We start from the raw sequence: 12,245 nt of genomic DNA, 5'->3' as shown, positions 1-12,245 counted from the left end.
GAAGTAATGTACTGGTTAATGGGGAAGGATGTGTCAGCACCTGTCTGCTAGTAAGGCTTACCTTGCTCTAAGCCTGGAGGTCTGTGGTTTTATCCACTCTCCTCCACAGAGCAAATGGGAGGCCGTTGACAGACCCTTGGGCTTGTCTTAACACATGGCGGGTGGATCACGAGAATTCTCGTCTTTTCTAAGACTTGTGACCAGTCACAAGAATACTTTACGAAGATATTAGCTTGTAAGAACATGTAATAAATAACTTCAAAATGCAATGGGTGTTTAATTTTAAAGCGTGCCTTTAACATTTCTGTAAAACATTTTTTGTATTCATTCCATAGAAACTTAACCTGGCCACTGGGTAAAGCTAGCAATAAAACTACTGGTCCATAATGTGTTAAGTCACAGGATGTACTTGCCATCCAGATGACAGGAAAAATGCTCAAAAGTTCTACGGATCCGTTTTTGTTCATCCAGAGACAGAGAAGCATCGATCAGACCGTTAAACCTCAGAGGGGAAGGTAGGGGAGGGTGGGGGTAAGGGAGAGAGAGCAACCAAAGGACTTGTATGCATGCACATAAGCCTAGCCAAAGGAGACAGACACCAGGGAGGGTGAGGGCATGAGTGGGGGACTAGGGGGGCTTTGGGGGGATAAGGACACATAGGTAATACCTTAATAAAAAAAAAGTTCTACGGTATGTTAGAACATCTCTACCCAATAGGATGGGATTTCTTAAAAACAATGAAACCCTCCCTCACATGGTTGATGAGAGAACCAAAGTCCCTAAAAAGACTAATCCAAGGTAGAGGAAATTAATACTAAGGAACTGGCTGCCACTCTCCCCACCACCACCCTGGTGCTGGAGTTTGCAGCAACATGAGGCACATCTTACATAGGAATCCCCACCTTTATCTTTTCTGAACCTCTAAGAAAAGCCATTGACCTTAGGTCCAAGAGGCAAGCTGACAATCACTGCAGGATAGCTTGTCTTGTACTCCCTTTCCTCGTTCTCCCATCCTGCTTCTTCCCTTTGCAGAGTAAATCAAATTCAGGAGTCAGTCCCAGCTGCTACCTTTAGGAGGGCTAATCTGCTTATTCAGCCACTCCTGCCTTACTGAGGCATTAAACTAACCGACTTCCAGTCCCAATTGCCTTATTGTATCATTATAAAAAAAGTTTTTAAAGTCCTCTGATCTCAGTCTCTAATCATTACTTCCTATTCTCTTAACTGGTCCAGTTGGGTGATTCTTCAGGACCTCCATCCAATCCATCACCCTTCGCTTCCCAACCTACTCACCATTAACCTCTCTTCCTGTTGAATTAACTTGGAAAAACTTTAAATCTTATTAATCCCAACTACTTACTGATTCTGTTAGAACTGGATGAAATCACACCTCCACTGCTAACTGGCCTCACTTTAAATCATGACCACATATCTCAAATGAGATTCAATACTTACCCAAATTCCAACCACATTTCTCTAGCTAATTTATTTTCCCACTCTGAGAAAATTTTCATACCACCTTTCTTTTCAAATATCCCATATCCCTTGCCTGTAACTCACCTGGAGATGTCACCCCATAGTTCACTGAAAAAAAAAAAAAAAAAAAAAAGCAGATGAGAATGACCTTAACTACCAACCCATCTGCCTGCTGAATCCCTATGACTTGAGGGAATAGAAACAGTAATCACAAAACTCCCACCTAACAAAATCCCTGATCCAGGCGACTTCCCAAGGGAGTTTTACCAAACATTCAAAGAACAACTAGCACCTACCCTCCTCAAACTATTCCAAAAAATATAAGAGGAAGTAACACTTCCAACCTCTTTTAACGAAACCAGCATTATCCTAATTCCAAAACCAGATGAAAACACTACAAAGAATGAAAATTACAGGCAGTATTCCTGATGAACACAGATGCTAAAATCTTCAACAAAATATTAGTAAATTGGATCTGGCAATATATTAAAAAGATCATAACCATGACCAAGTGGGATTTATTCCAGGGATGCAAGGCTGGTACAATATTCACAAATCAATAAATGTGATCCATCACATAAACAAGAGATAAAAACCACCTAATCATATAAACAGATGCAGAAAATGCATTTGACAAAATCCAGCACCATTTTTTTTTTATAAAAACTCTCAGTAAAGTGGGAATAGAGGAATCATACCTCAATATAATAAAGGCCATATGTCACAAACCTATAGCCAACATTAATACTCAATGGGCAAAAACTAAAAGTGTTTCCCTTAAGAACAGGAACAAGACAAGTATGTCCGCTTTCACCACTCTTATTCAACATAATACTGGAAGTCCTAGCCACAGCAATTAGACAAGAAGAAGAGCTAAAAGGCATCCAAATTGGAAAGGAGGAAGTAAAACCGTCATTATTCTCAGATGGCATGATATTGTACATAGAAAAACCCTAAACTCCACCAAAAAATACTACACTTAAACGAATTTGTCAAGGTAGCAGGATACAAAATCAACATCCAGAAATCGAGGGCATTTTTATATACCAATAATGAACTCTAAGAAAGAGAAACTAAGAAAGCACTGCAGCAACAAAAATATAAGATACCCAGGAATAAACAACCAAGAAGGTAAAATACCTGGACTTGGAAAACTATAGGACATTGAAAAAAGAAATAGAGGAAGAAACAAATGGAAGCATATACCATGTTCATGAATTGTTAGAATTAAGATCATTAAAATGCCTACTAGTATATTACCCAAAGCAATCTATATATTCAATGCAACCCCCATTAAAATACCAATGGCATACTTCACAGTGGTAGAACAAATACTCCAAAAATGTATATGGAACCATAAAAAACCCCAAATAGCTGCAGCAATCTTAAGAAAGAAGAATAAAGTAGGAGGGATCACAACACTGGATATCAAACTATACTACAAAGCCATTATAACCAAAACAGCCTGGTACTGGCACAAGAATAAGCATATAGATCAATGGAACAGAACAGAGACCCCAGAAATGGACCCACACCATTACAGTCAGTGTTAATATTTGACAAAGGAGGCAAGAACATACAATGGAGTAAAGACAGTCTCTTCAACAGATGCTGCTGGGAAAAATGGACAGACACAAGCAAAAAGACGAAACTAGACTTACACTATATACAAGAATCAACTCACGATGGATAAAAGACTTGAATATAAGGTATGAAAATCTTAGAGGAGAGCATAGGCAGTAAAATCTCAGACATCTCATGTAGCAATATGTTTACGGATACATCTAGTGCAAAGGAAATTAAGGAGAAAATAAACAAATGCACTGCATCAAACTAAAAAGCTTTGCACAGCAGAAGAAACCATTAACAAAATAAAAAAGGAACCCACTCTATGGGAGAACATATTTGCCAATGATACATCTAATAAGGGGTTAATTAATATCCAAAATATATAAAGTACTCATATAACTCAACAAAAGGAAGACAAACAATCCAATTAGGAAATGGGCACAAGACCTAAATAGACATTTCTCCAAAGAAGACATACAAATGGTCAAGAGACATGAAAAAAATGCTCAAAGTCACTAATCATTAGAGAAATGCAAAAATCACAGTGAGAGATCACTTCACACCTGTCAGAATGGCTATCATCAAAAAAAATCAACAAACAACAAGTGCTGGTGAGGATGTGGAGAAAAGGGAACCTTAGTTCACTGCTGGTGGGAATGCAGACTGGTGCAGCCACTGTGAAAAACAGTATGGAGTTTCCTTAAAAAATGGAACTTTCCTTTGACCCAGTGATCCCACTTTTGGGAATATATCTTAAAAACCCCAAAACACCAATCGGAAAGAATATATGCACCCCTATGTTCATAGAAGCGTTATTTACAATAGCTAAGATTTGGAAACAGCACAAGTGCCCATCAGTAGATGAGTGGATAAAAAAGCCTTGGGACATTTACACCATGGAATACTATGCAGCTGTAAAAAAAAAAAAAAAAAAAAAAAAAAAAGAGGGATCTTTTACCCTTTGGGACAGCATGGATGGACCTGGAGAATATTATGCTAACTGAAATAAGCCAAACTGAGAAAGACAAATATCATATGATCTCACTAATTTGTGGAATCTAATGAACAGAATGAACTGACCAACAAACTAAGACCCCAAAGCATGGAGGCATGGAACAGACTGACATACCTCAATATGGGGTTAAGGGAATGGAAGAGATAAACCAAAGAACTTATATACTATAGGCATAGCCCATGGACACGGGCAATAGGGTAGTGAAGACCTGGGCCGAGGGGTGGATAGGGGCTGGGAAGAGGGGGGTGGAATGGGAGATATCTGTAATCTATCAGTAATAAAAAATATATTTTAAAAAGAAAAAATATATAGTTGGATATTTTAATAGCTTGCTAAAAAATAATTGTTAAACAAAAACCCAGAGAATCAGCAAATGTCTAGAAGGCCAGCACACCAGCAACCAACTTTACCTGCTGGCATTTATAGAGCTCGCCACCTAACAGCACACATTCTTTTCAGGAGCACATGGAGCATTTTTCAAGATAGACCATATGCTAAGCCATAAAAAAATTTTCAATAAACATAAAAGAATTGAAATTATTCAAGGTATGTTCTCTGAACATAAGATAATTGAACTAAATGGAAAAAAAACACACACACACCATATCACAATTTATGCTACACAGCCTTCAGTTTTTGGAGAGAAGTTTATAGCTATAAATGGACACATCAAACATTAAGAACATTTCAAATAAACAACTTCAGTGTTCACCTTACGAAACTAGAAAAGGGAGAGGAAACAGAGCAAGCAAAAATGAGGCAATAACAAAGATCAAAGCATAAAAGAAATAATAAAAAAAACATAAAAAATCAATATCACCAAAGGTTGATAGTTTTAAAAAATCTACAAAATTGATAAACCGTTAGCTAGATTGACCAGTAGGAAAATAAAAGAATGTGCAAAATTACCAAAATCAGAGATAAAAGATAACCCCTTTGACCTTACAGAAATTAAAATGATTATAAGAATACAATGAATAACTTTATGGAAACAATTTAGATAACTTACATAAAATGAACAAAATACCAAAACTGACTCAAGAAGAGGTATAAAATCTGAATACACCAACCAAGAGGGAATAAATAAAATGAATCAGTAATTAAAAAAATTCTTAATCTGGGCTTAGGCCCAGTCAGCTTCACTGGTAAATTCTACCAAATATTTTTAAAATATATAATACCAATCCTTCACAAACTTTCTCAGGAAGTAGAACAGGCAGGAAGACTCCCCTTCTGTTCTATTAGTCTACTACCAAGACACCAAAACCATTCAAAGATAACAAGAAAACTGCAGAATAGCTCCTGTGAACACGGACACATAAATCCTTAATTAGACATTAACATGCTGCATCCAGCAACATATAAAATTACTCTCAAATGAAAAAACACAATGAGATATGCACTTCACATCAACTAATGTGACTATAATAAAAAAAAGACACAATAGCAAACACTGGTGAAGATGTGAAGAAATTGGAACCCTCATACATACATGCTGGCAGAAATTTACATGGTGCAGCTGCTTGGAAAACAGTTGGACAGTTTCCATTACAATTAAATATAGTTTCTCTATAAACCAACAATTTTCATTTTAGGTATATAAAATATATACCTACACACAAAACTTGTTACCAAATGTTCACAGCAGCTTTACTTATACATAGCCAAAAAGTAGAAACAACCATAATATCCATCAACTAATGAATTTCATACAATGGACTATTATTCAGCCATAAAAAAGAATGAAGTCAGGACACATGCTACAACTGGACGAATCCCAAAAACCATAATGCTAAGTCAAAGAAGCCAGTCACAAAAATCATATAAACACATTATATGATTTTATTTGTATGCAACGTCCTTAACAGACACATCTATAGAGACAGAAAGTAGAATCGTGGTCACCTCAGGCAGTGGGAGGATGAAGAGAGGAGGAATGGGAGTGACAATGGAATGAAATGAACGTTCTAAAACTAGGTTGTGTTGCGGGCACATCCCCAGTAGGAGGTGTGCAGGAGGCAGCTGATCGATGTTTCTCTGTCATCGATGTTTCTAACTCTCTATCCCTCTCCCTTCCTCTCTGTAAAAAATCAATAAAATATATTTTAAAAATAAAATAAAATTAGGTTGTGGTGATGTTTGCACAGCTCTGTGACTCAATTAAAATCACTGGATTGCACACTTTAAGTGGGTGAATTGTATGTGAATGCTATGTGAATTATATCTCAATAAAACCTTTAAAAATTTTTCAAAGACACACTGACTTACACTCTTTTCCTTTCAGAGAAGTTGGGCAATAAAATATTCACCAAATTCTATGTTACAAGTTCTTTTCCTTATACTTTTTATCTGTTTGTGTTTATTTTTGTTTTATTTCTATTGTTAGTAGAAGTATCAATTGGTGCAATATTTCTAGAAATGAATTCATCGGTACACATCAAAACCTTAAAAGGATTTCTTTCCTTTTAACTTAGCTCTCTACTACTAGGAATCTAAGGAAATAATTAGGGGGCAGACATAAATTTCCATTCAAATATTGTGAATAAGGGGAAAAATTTGGACAGAATCTACATGTCTGTGGGGTAATGGTTAAGAAAAGTATGGCCCAATTAAAAAAAATAATGTGTATGCATTAAAATGTTTAGAAAAAGTTTTAAAAAAAAATATCTAAGAGCATGCAGTTAATTCAGATCAATTAAGCAAAGACTGACTATCCTTACCATTGCCATTCACTGACCCAAACCCTGGGATGTATGATGTTCAACACAGATGCAGATCTTGTTCTCCTGGATTTTACAGTCAAATCAAGAAAACAAACATTGAAAGAAAAAAAATCACATTTATCCTGAAAGACCTAGGATTTGCAGTGCCTGAGAACTGTCAGAGAAATGATGGCCCAGCTTTGAAGACAGCTGTATGAAGCTAATCCTAAAAATACGTCCCTTGTTGTTGGAGGTAGCCACTGAAGAGAACACAGCCAGTAGTGGCCGCGGGATTTGAGCGCCGACAGATTTCTGTGATCATCGCGCTGCTGGCTCTCCTCATTGGACAGAAAAGCAACCGGAAGCCAAGGGGGGAAGTGAGGAGACCAAGGCCACCGGCTCCAGGACTGATTATGCCTTTAAGAAGGATGAAGGTCCTGGTGCCTCTGTTTTAGTCCTCCTCCCCTCTCCCCCCCTACTCCCCCAACACACACACACATTTATAGCCTCAGTACATCCATTCCTTTGCAAATGAGCATTCAGCCAGCGGGATAATTGCTAACTTCAGAGCTGCCCCTAAGGTGCCTTTTCAAAACTCCAAGGCTCCATTGAACACAGTTGAAAAACTACTGACTTAGGTAATTTATTGTTCCTTATTTAAACTTCTAGCACATTTGAGCAAAAACGTCTTTTAATTCCCAGAAAAGTGGCTAGTCCCATAGGCAGCATTTATTCTCTCCCTTTCCCGATGAATAACCCCATGAATGAAAGAATACACCGTGCCTTTGCTTTTGCGCCGCTATTCATCTGAATTAACACGTGTGGGCAGAGCTCGAGTGGTGAGACCAGGATACGGATCCTTTGCTGGGTGCGCCCTCCTGCGGGTCTCAAACCCAAGGGTGCCCGAGCTTTCTTTGTGGCGATGGCAGAAATGATTTTCTTTAGACCGGAATCACTGAACCTGAACTTGCTAAATTTGATGTTCTAAGATAGAGAGCTTCAGTGATAAGCAGCCCGCTTATCTCTGTATTGGTAAGGCTCTAATGGAGAATTCTGGACTAACGAAGCTACAGACATCTCATCTTAAGATTGTATTTTCTTAATGGATAAAGGAGAAGTAGTACATGTATACAATGGAATGTTACTTAGCTGTAAAAAAAAGAATGAACTATTGCCACCTGCCACAACAGGGATGAGTCTAGAGGTATTATCCTAAGTAAAATAAGTCAGACAGAGGAAGACAACCGCCATTCAATTTCACTTATAGTGGAGTCTAAAATAACAATAGAGACGAGTAAAGAAAACCGAAACAAGCTCATAGATACAGAGAACACTGATATGGTTGCCAGGTGGGGAATGGGTGAAAGAGGAGAAGGGGTTAAGATGTGCAAATTGCCAGTGACAAAATCAGTCACGGGGATGTGTGGTACAGCATGGGGAATATGGTCAATAATGTCATAATTACTATGGATGGTGCCAGATGGGTTCTGGACTTACCAGGGTGACTACTTCATACATGCATTATATGAATTTGTAATCGCTGTCTTATACCTGAAGCTCATATAATAGTGTACGTCAACTGAAAAATAAATGATCAAAAAACGAAAAAATTGTATTTTCCAAATCTCTCTTAAATTCTCTCAAGGCTTGTCATGACAATGTTTACTTATTGGATGTCCACCATATGCTTAGAATTTACCATACCATTGGACACAAGTACCATTATTATTACAGTTTTACATGAGAAAATGGAGGCTTGGCACTTGGGGTTCTCAAGTCAAAGAAACACTCCGGCTAAGTTAAGCAGGAGAGAGAGAGAGAGAGAGAGAGAGAGAGAGAGAGAGAGAGAGAGAGAGAGATCTTGGAAGGTTCTAGAGATGGCACAAGGGGATCTGAGGGAGGGGGCCACATTTTTTCAATCCTTTTCTTTATTATGTATAATTGGAAGCTAAGAGTACAGACTCTGGAGCCAGACTGATGAGATCAGAATCCTGGCTCCACTCCTTCCTTTATGTGACCTTGAACTCGGCCCCTCAGTCTCCTCATCTGTAAAGTGGGGATGACTACAGGACCTCTCTCTAGAGATGGCCGCAACCATGGGAACTCACACCACAGCAATCATTCGCTGAAATGCCGTGTAACTGCTTTCAAGCCCTCGCCCTGTGGTCTCCTCCACCAGGGTGCTGTCCTTGAGCTTCATCTATAAATTATAACCGTGTTAATAAGGTTTGGTCATCACTAGTGGCAGCTCTGGCTGAGTGATCCGTCCCCCAACTTCTTATTGGTCGGGGTGGAGATGGAGGGAGGATATCTCACCAATGGGAACAGACCTCTTTGCAAAAGCTCCCAGATCAGAAAAAGAGCTCGGCATTGCCGGAGAGCCAAGTGCCAACAGCGGTGGGAGGGGCTTAATAAAAGGCAATTATTCTGATAAATCGCTGGCTTTGCAAGGAAATTAAAAACAAAGGTACTTTCTTGGGACTTGTAATCTCTCTGTCAGAAAGAACACTGCACAGCTTCTCTCCCTGGAAAAGGCAGGGGACTGCATCTCCCTGGAGCAGCCTCAGGCCACACCTAATACCTCACTGATTCAGACTGGGGCACCGTTTCCTTTTTCTTAAGGGCTGTGTCCTGTTGTTTCTTTTTTTCCCCTTGAATTTTCTCTCTCACATATAAGAACCAAAACTTCTTCCTGAAACCTCTAGTTCTCAGAACTTGCTTAGAAAGTATTTGATATTTTTTTAAATTTTATTTTTCAGTTAGAGCTGGGGTCCTCAAACTTTTTTTTTTAAATATATTTTATTGATTTTTTTATATAGAGGAAGGGAGAGAGAGAGAGAGTTAGAAACATCGATGAGAGAGAAACATCGATCAGCTGCCTCCTGCACATCTCCTACTGGAGATATGCCCGCAACCCAGGTACATGCCCTTGACCGGAATCGAACCTGGGACCTTTCAGTCCGCAGGCCGACACTCTATCCACTGAGCCAAACTGGTTTCGGTGGTCCTCAAACTTTTTAAACAGGGGGCCAGTTCACTGTCCCTCAGACCGTTAGAGGGCCGGACTATAGTTTAAAAAAAAACTATGAACAAATTCCTATGCACACAGCGGCGGCAAAAACACCCGGCAAGCCGGATAAATGTTTTCGGCGGGCCGCAGTCTGAGGACCCCTGAATTAGAGTTTACCATTATTTTGTGTTGGTTTCAGGTGTACAGCATAGTGGGTTAGATAATCATATACTTTACAAAGTGTCCCCCCAAAATTTCAAGTACCCACCTGGCACCATGCATAGTTATTACAGTATATTGACTAAAGGCAAAGACAATGTAATTTTACTTACATGTGGAATCTAAAGAACGAAATAAACAAAATAGAAATGGAATTATAGACACAGAAAACAGACTGATAGTTGCTGGAGGGAAGTGAGGTTGGGGGCTAGGTGAAAACAAAAAAGAAGGGATCAAGAAGTACTAATTGGTAGTTACAAAATAGTCACAGGGATGTAAGTACAAATAGGGAGCATTTGATCTGGTAAATGCAGAACCACTTGCTTGCTGTGGGACTTTGGCAAGTTCCTTAATTTCTCTGAGACTCGCTTTTCTTCTCTGTGGAGCGCTGGTGTTGTCTGCCCCTGGCTACCCTCCATTTTCTCTAAGTGAGCTCTACCCTGCAGACGGTGGGATCGCCACCAAAGAAACAAGAGCCATCAGAGACAGTCTTGCTTTGGCAGCCTCCCTTGCAGCCGGGCAGTGAGCTCAGGGGTTAAATTCTGTGAGCTGGAGCTTTGAATTAAGGTGGGGTCAGCTGGAATCTCCTCAGGCGAGTGTGGTGGCAGCCACTACATTCAGTCTCCAGGGACTCAGTGACAACATCTTTTCAAAGAATATTTTATCACATGGAAAAAATGTACGTTCTATAATGTTAAGAATATAAGAATAAGACTACTGTTTAAACACCAAGGTAATTATTTTACTAGAAAACATGAATTAGGAAAAAATTAGCTGGAAGAAGATATACCAAAATGTATTATCTTTGGAGTGATGCAATGAGGGATGATTCTTTCCTCACATACCTTGCTGGGGTTCTAAACTGTTCACAATAAGTGAACAATTTTTGCTTTCAGTTTTTCCTTTGGAACTCAGACACACTCTGAAGTGGGTTAATCATAATCCTCAGCTCGGTAAATACTCTCCTCATTGCTCCATGCATAGCCATTATTTATTAATTGGTTAGTACTTATAATGTAATAAGTACTCAGAAGCCCAATGCTCAAAGGCACTAATCATTAGAGAAATGCAAATTAAAACCACAATGAGCTATCACCTCACACCTGTCAGAATGGCTATCATATTAAAAAAATCAACGAACAACAAGTGCTGGTGAGGATGTGGAGAAAAGGGAACCCTAGTTCACTGCTGGTGGGAATGCAGACTGGTGCAGCCACTGTGGAAAACAGTATGGAGTTTACTCAAAAAATTAAAAATGGAACTTCCGTTTGACCCAGTGATCCCACTTCTGGGAATATATCTTAAAAACCCCAAAACACCAATCGGAAAGAATATACACACCCCTATGCTCATAGCAGCATTATTTACAATAGCTAAGATTTGGAAACAGCCCAAGTGCTCATCAATAGATGAGTGGATAGAAAAGCTGTGGGACATTTACACTATGGAATACTATGCAGCTGTGGAAAAGAGGGGCAGCATGGATGGGTCTGGAGAATATTATGCTAAGTGAAATAAGCCAATCTGAGGAAGACAAGTAAATATCACATGATTTTACTTATTTGTGGACTCTAATGAACAAAATGAATTGACCAACAAAATGAGACCTAAAGCATGGAGGCATGGAACAGACTGACATACCTTGATGTGAAATTGGAGGGATGAGAAGAGATAAACCAAAGAACTTATATACTTACATGCAGTGCCCAAGGACATGGGCAACAGGTAGTAAAGACATGGAGGGGAGGGGGTTACCGGTAGGGACTGGGAAGAAGGGGTAAAGGGGTGGGGGTGGGGCGGAATTGGAGATATCTGTAATACTATCAACAATAAAAAATACATTTAAAAAGAAAAAAAAGCCCAGAGAAGGTAGAAGGAAGGAAATAACAAATATTAGAGCAGAAATAAATGACATAGAGGCTAAAAAAAAAAAAATACAATCAATTAAACCAAGAGTTGGCTCTTTGAAAAGATAAATAAGAGTGATGAACTATTAGCCAGACTCATCAAGAAACAAAGAGAGAGGACTCAAATAAAATCAGAAATGAAAGAGGCGCTATTACAATGGACACCACAGAAGTACAAAGAATTGTAAGAAAATACTATGAACAACTACATGCCGGCAAAATGGACAAATTCCTAGAAACATACAATCTCCCCAAACCGAATCAGGAAGAATTAGAAAACTTGAAGAGGCCAATAACAACAATGAAATAGAAGCAATAATAAAAAAAAAAACTCGCACCAGACAAAA

The sequence above is a fragment of the Myotis nattereri genome (genome assembly GCF_964212035.1).
Source record: "Myotis nattereri genome assembly, chromosome: 18".
In the NCBI taxonomy this organism is placed as follows: domain Eukaryota; kingdom Metazoa; phylum Chordata; class Mammalia; order Chiroptera; family Vespertilionidae; genus Myotis; species Myotis nattereri.
This window is presented reverse-complemented; position numbering follows the sequence as displayed.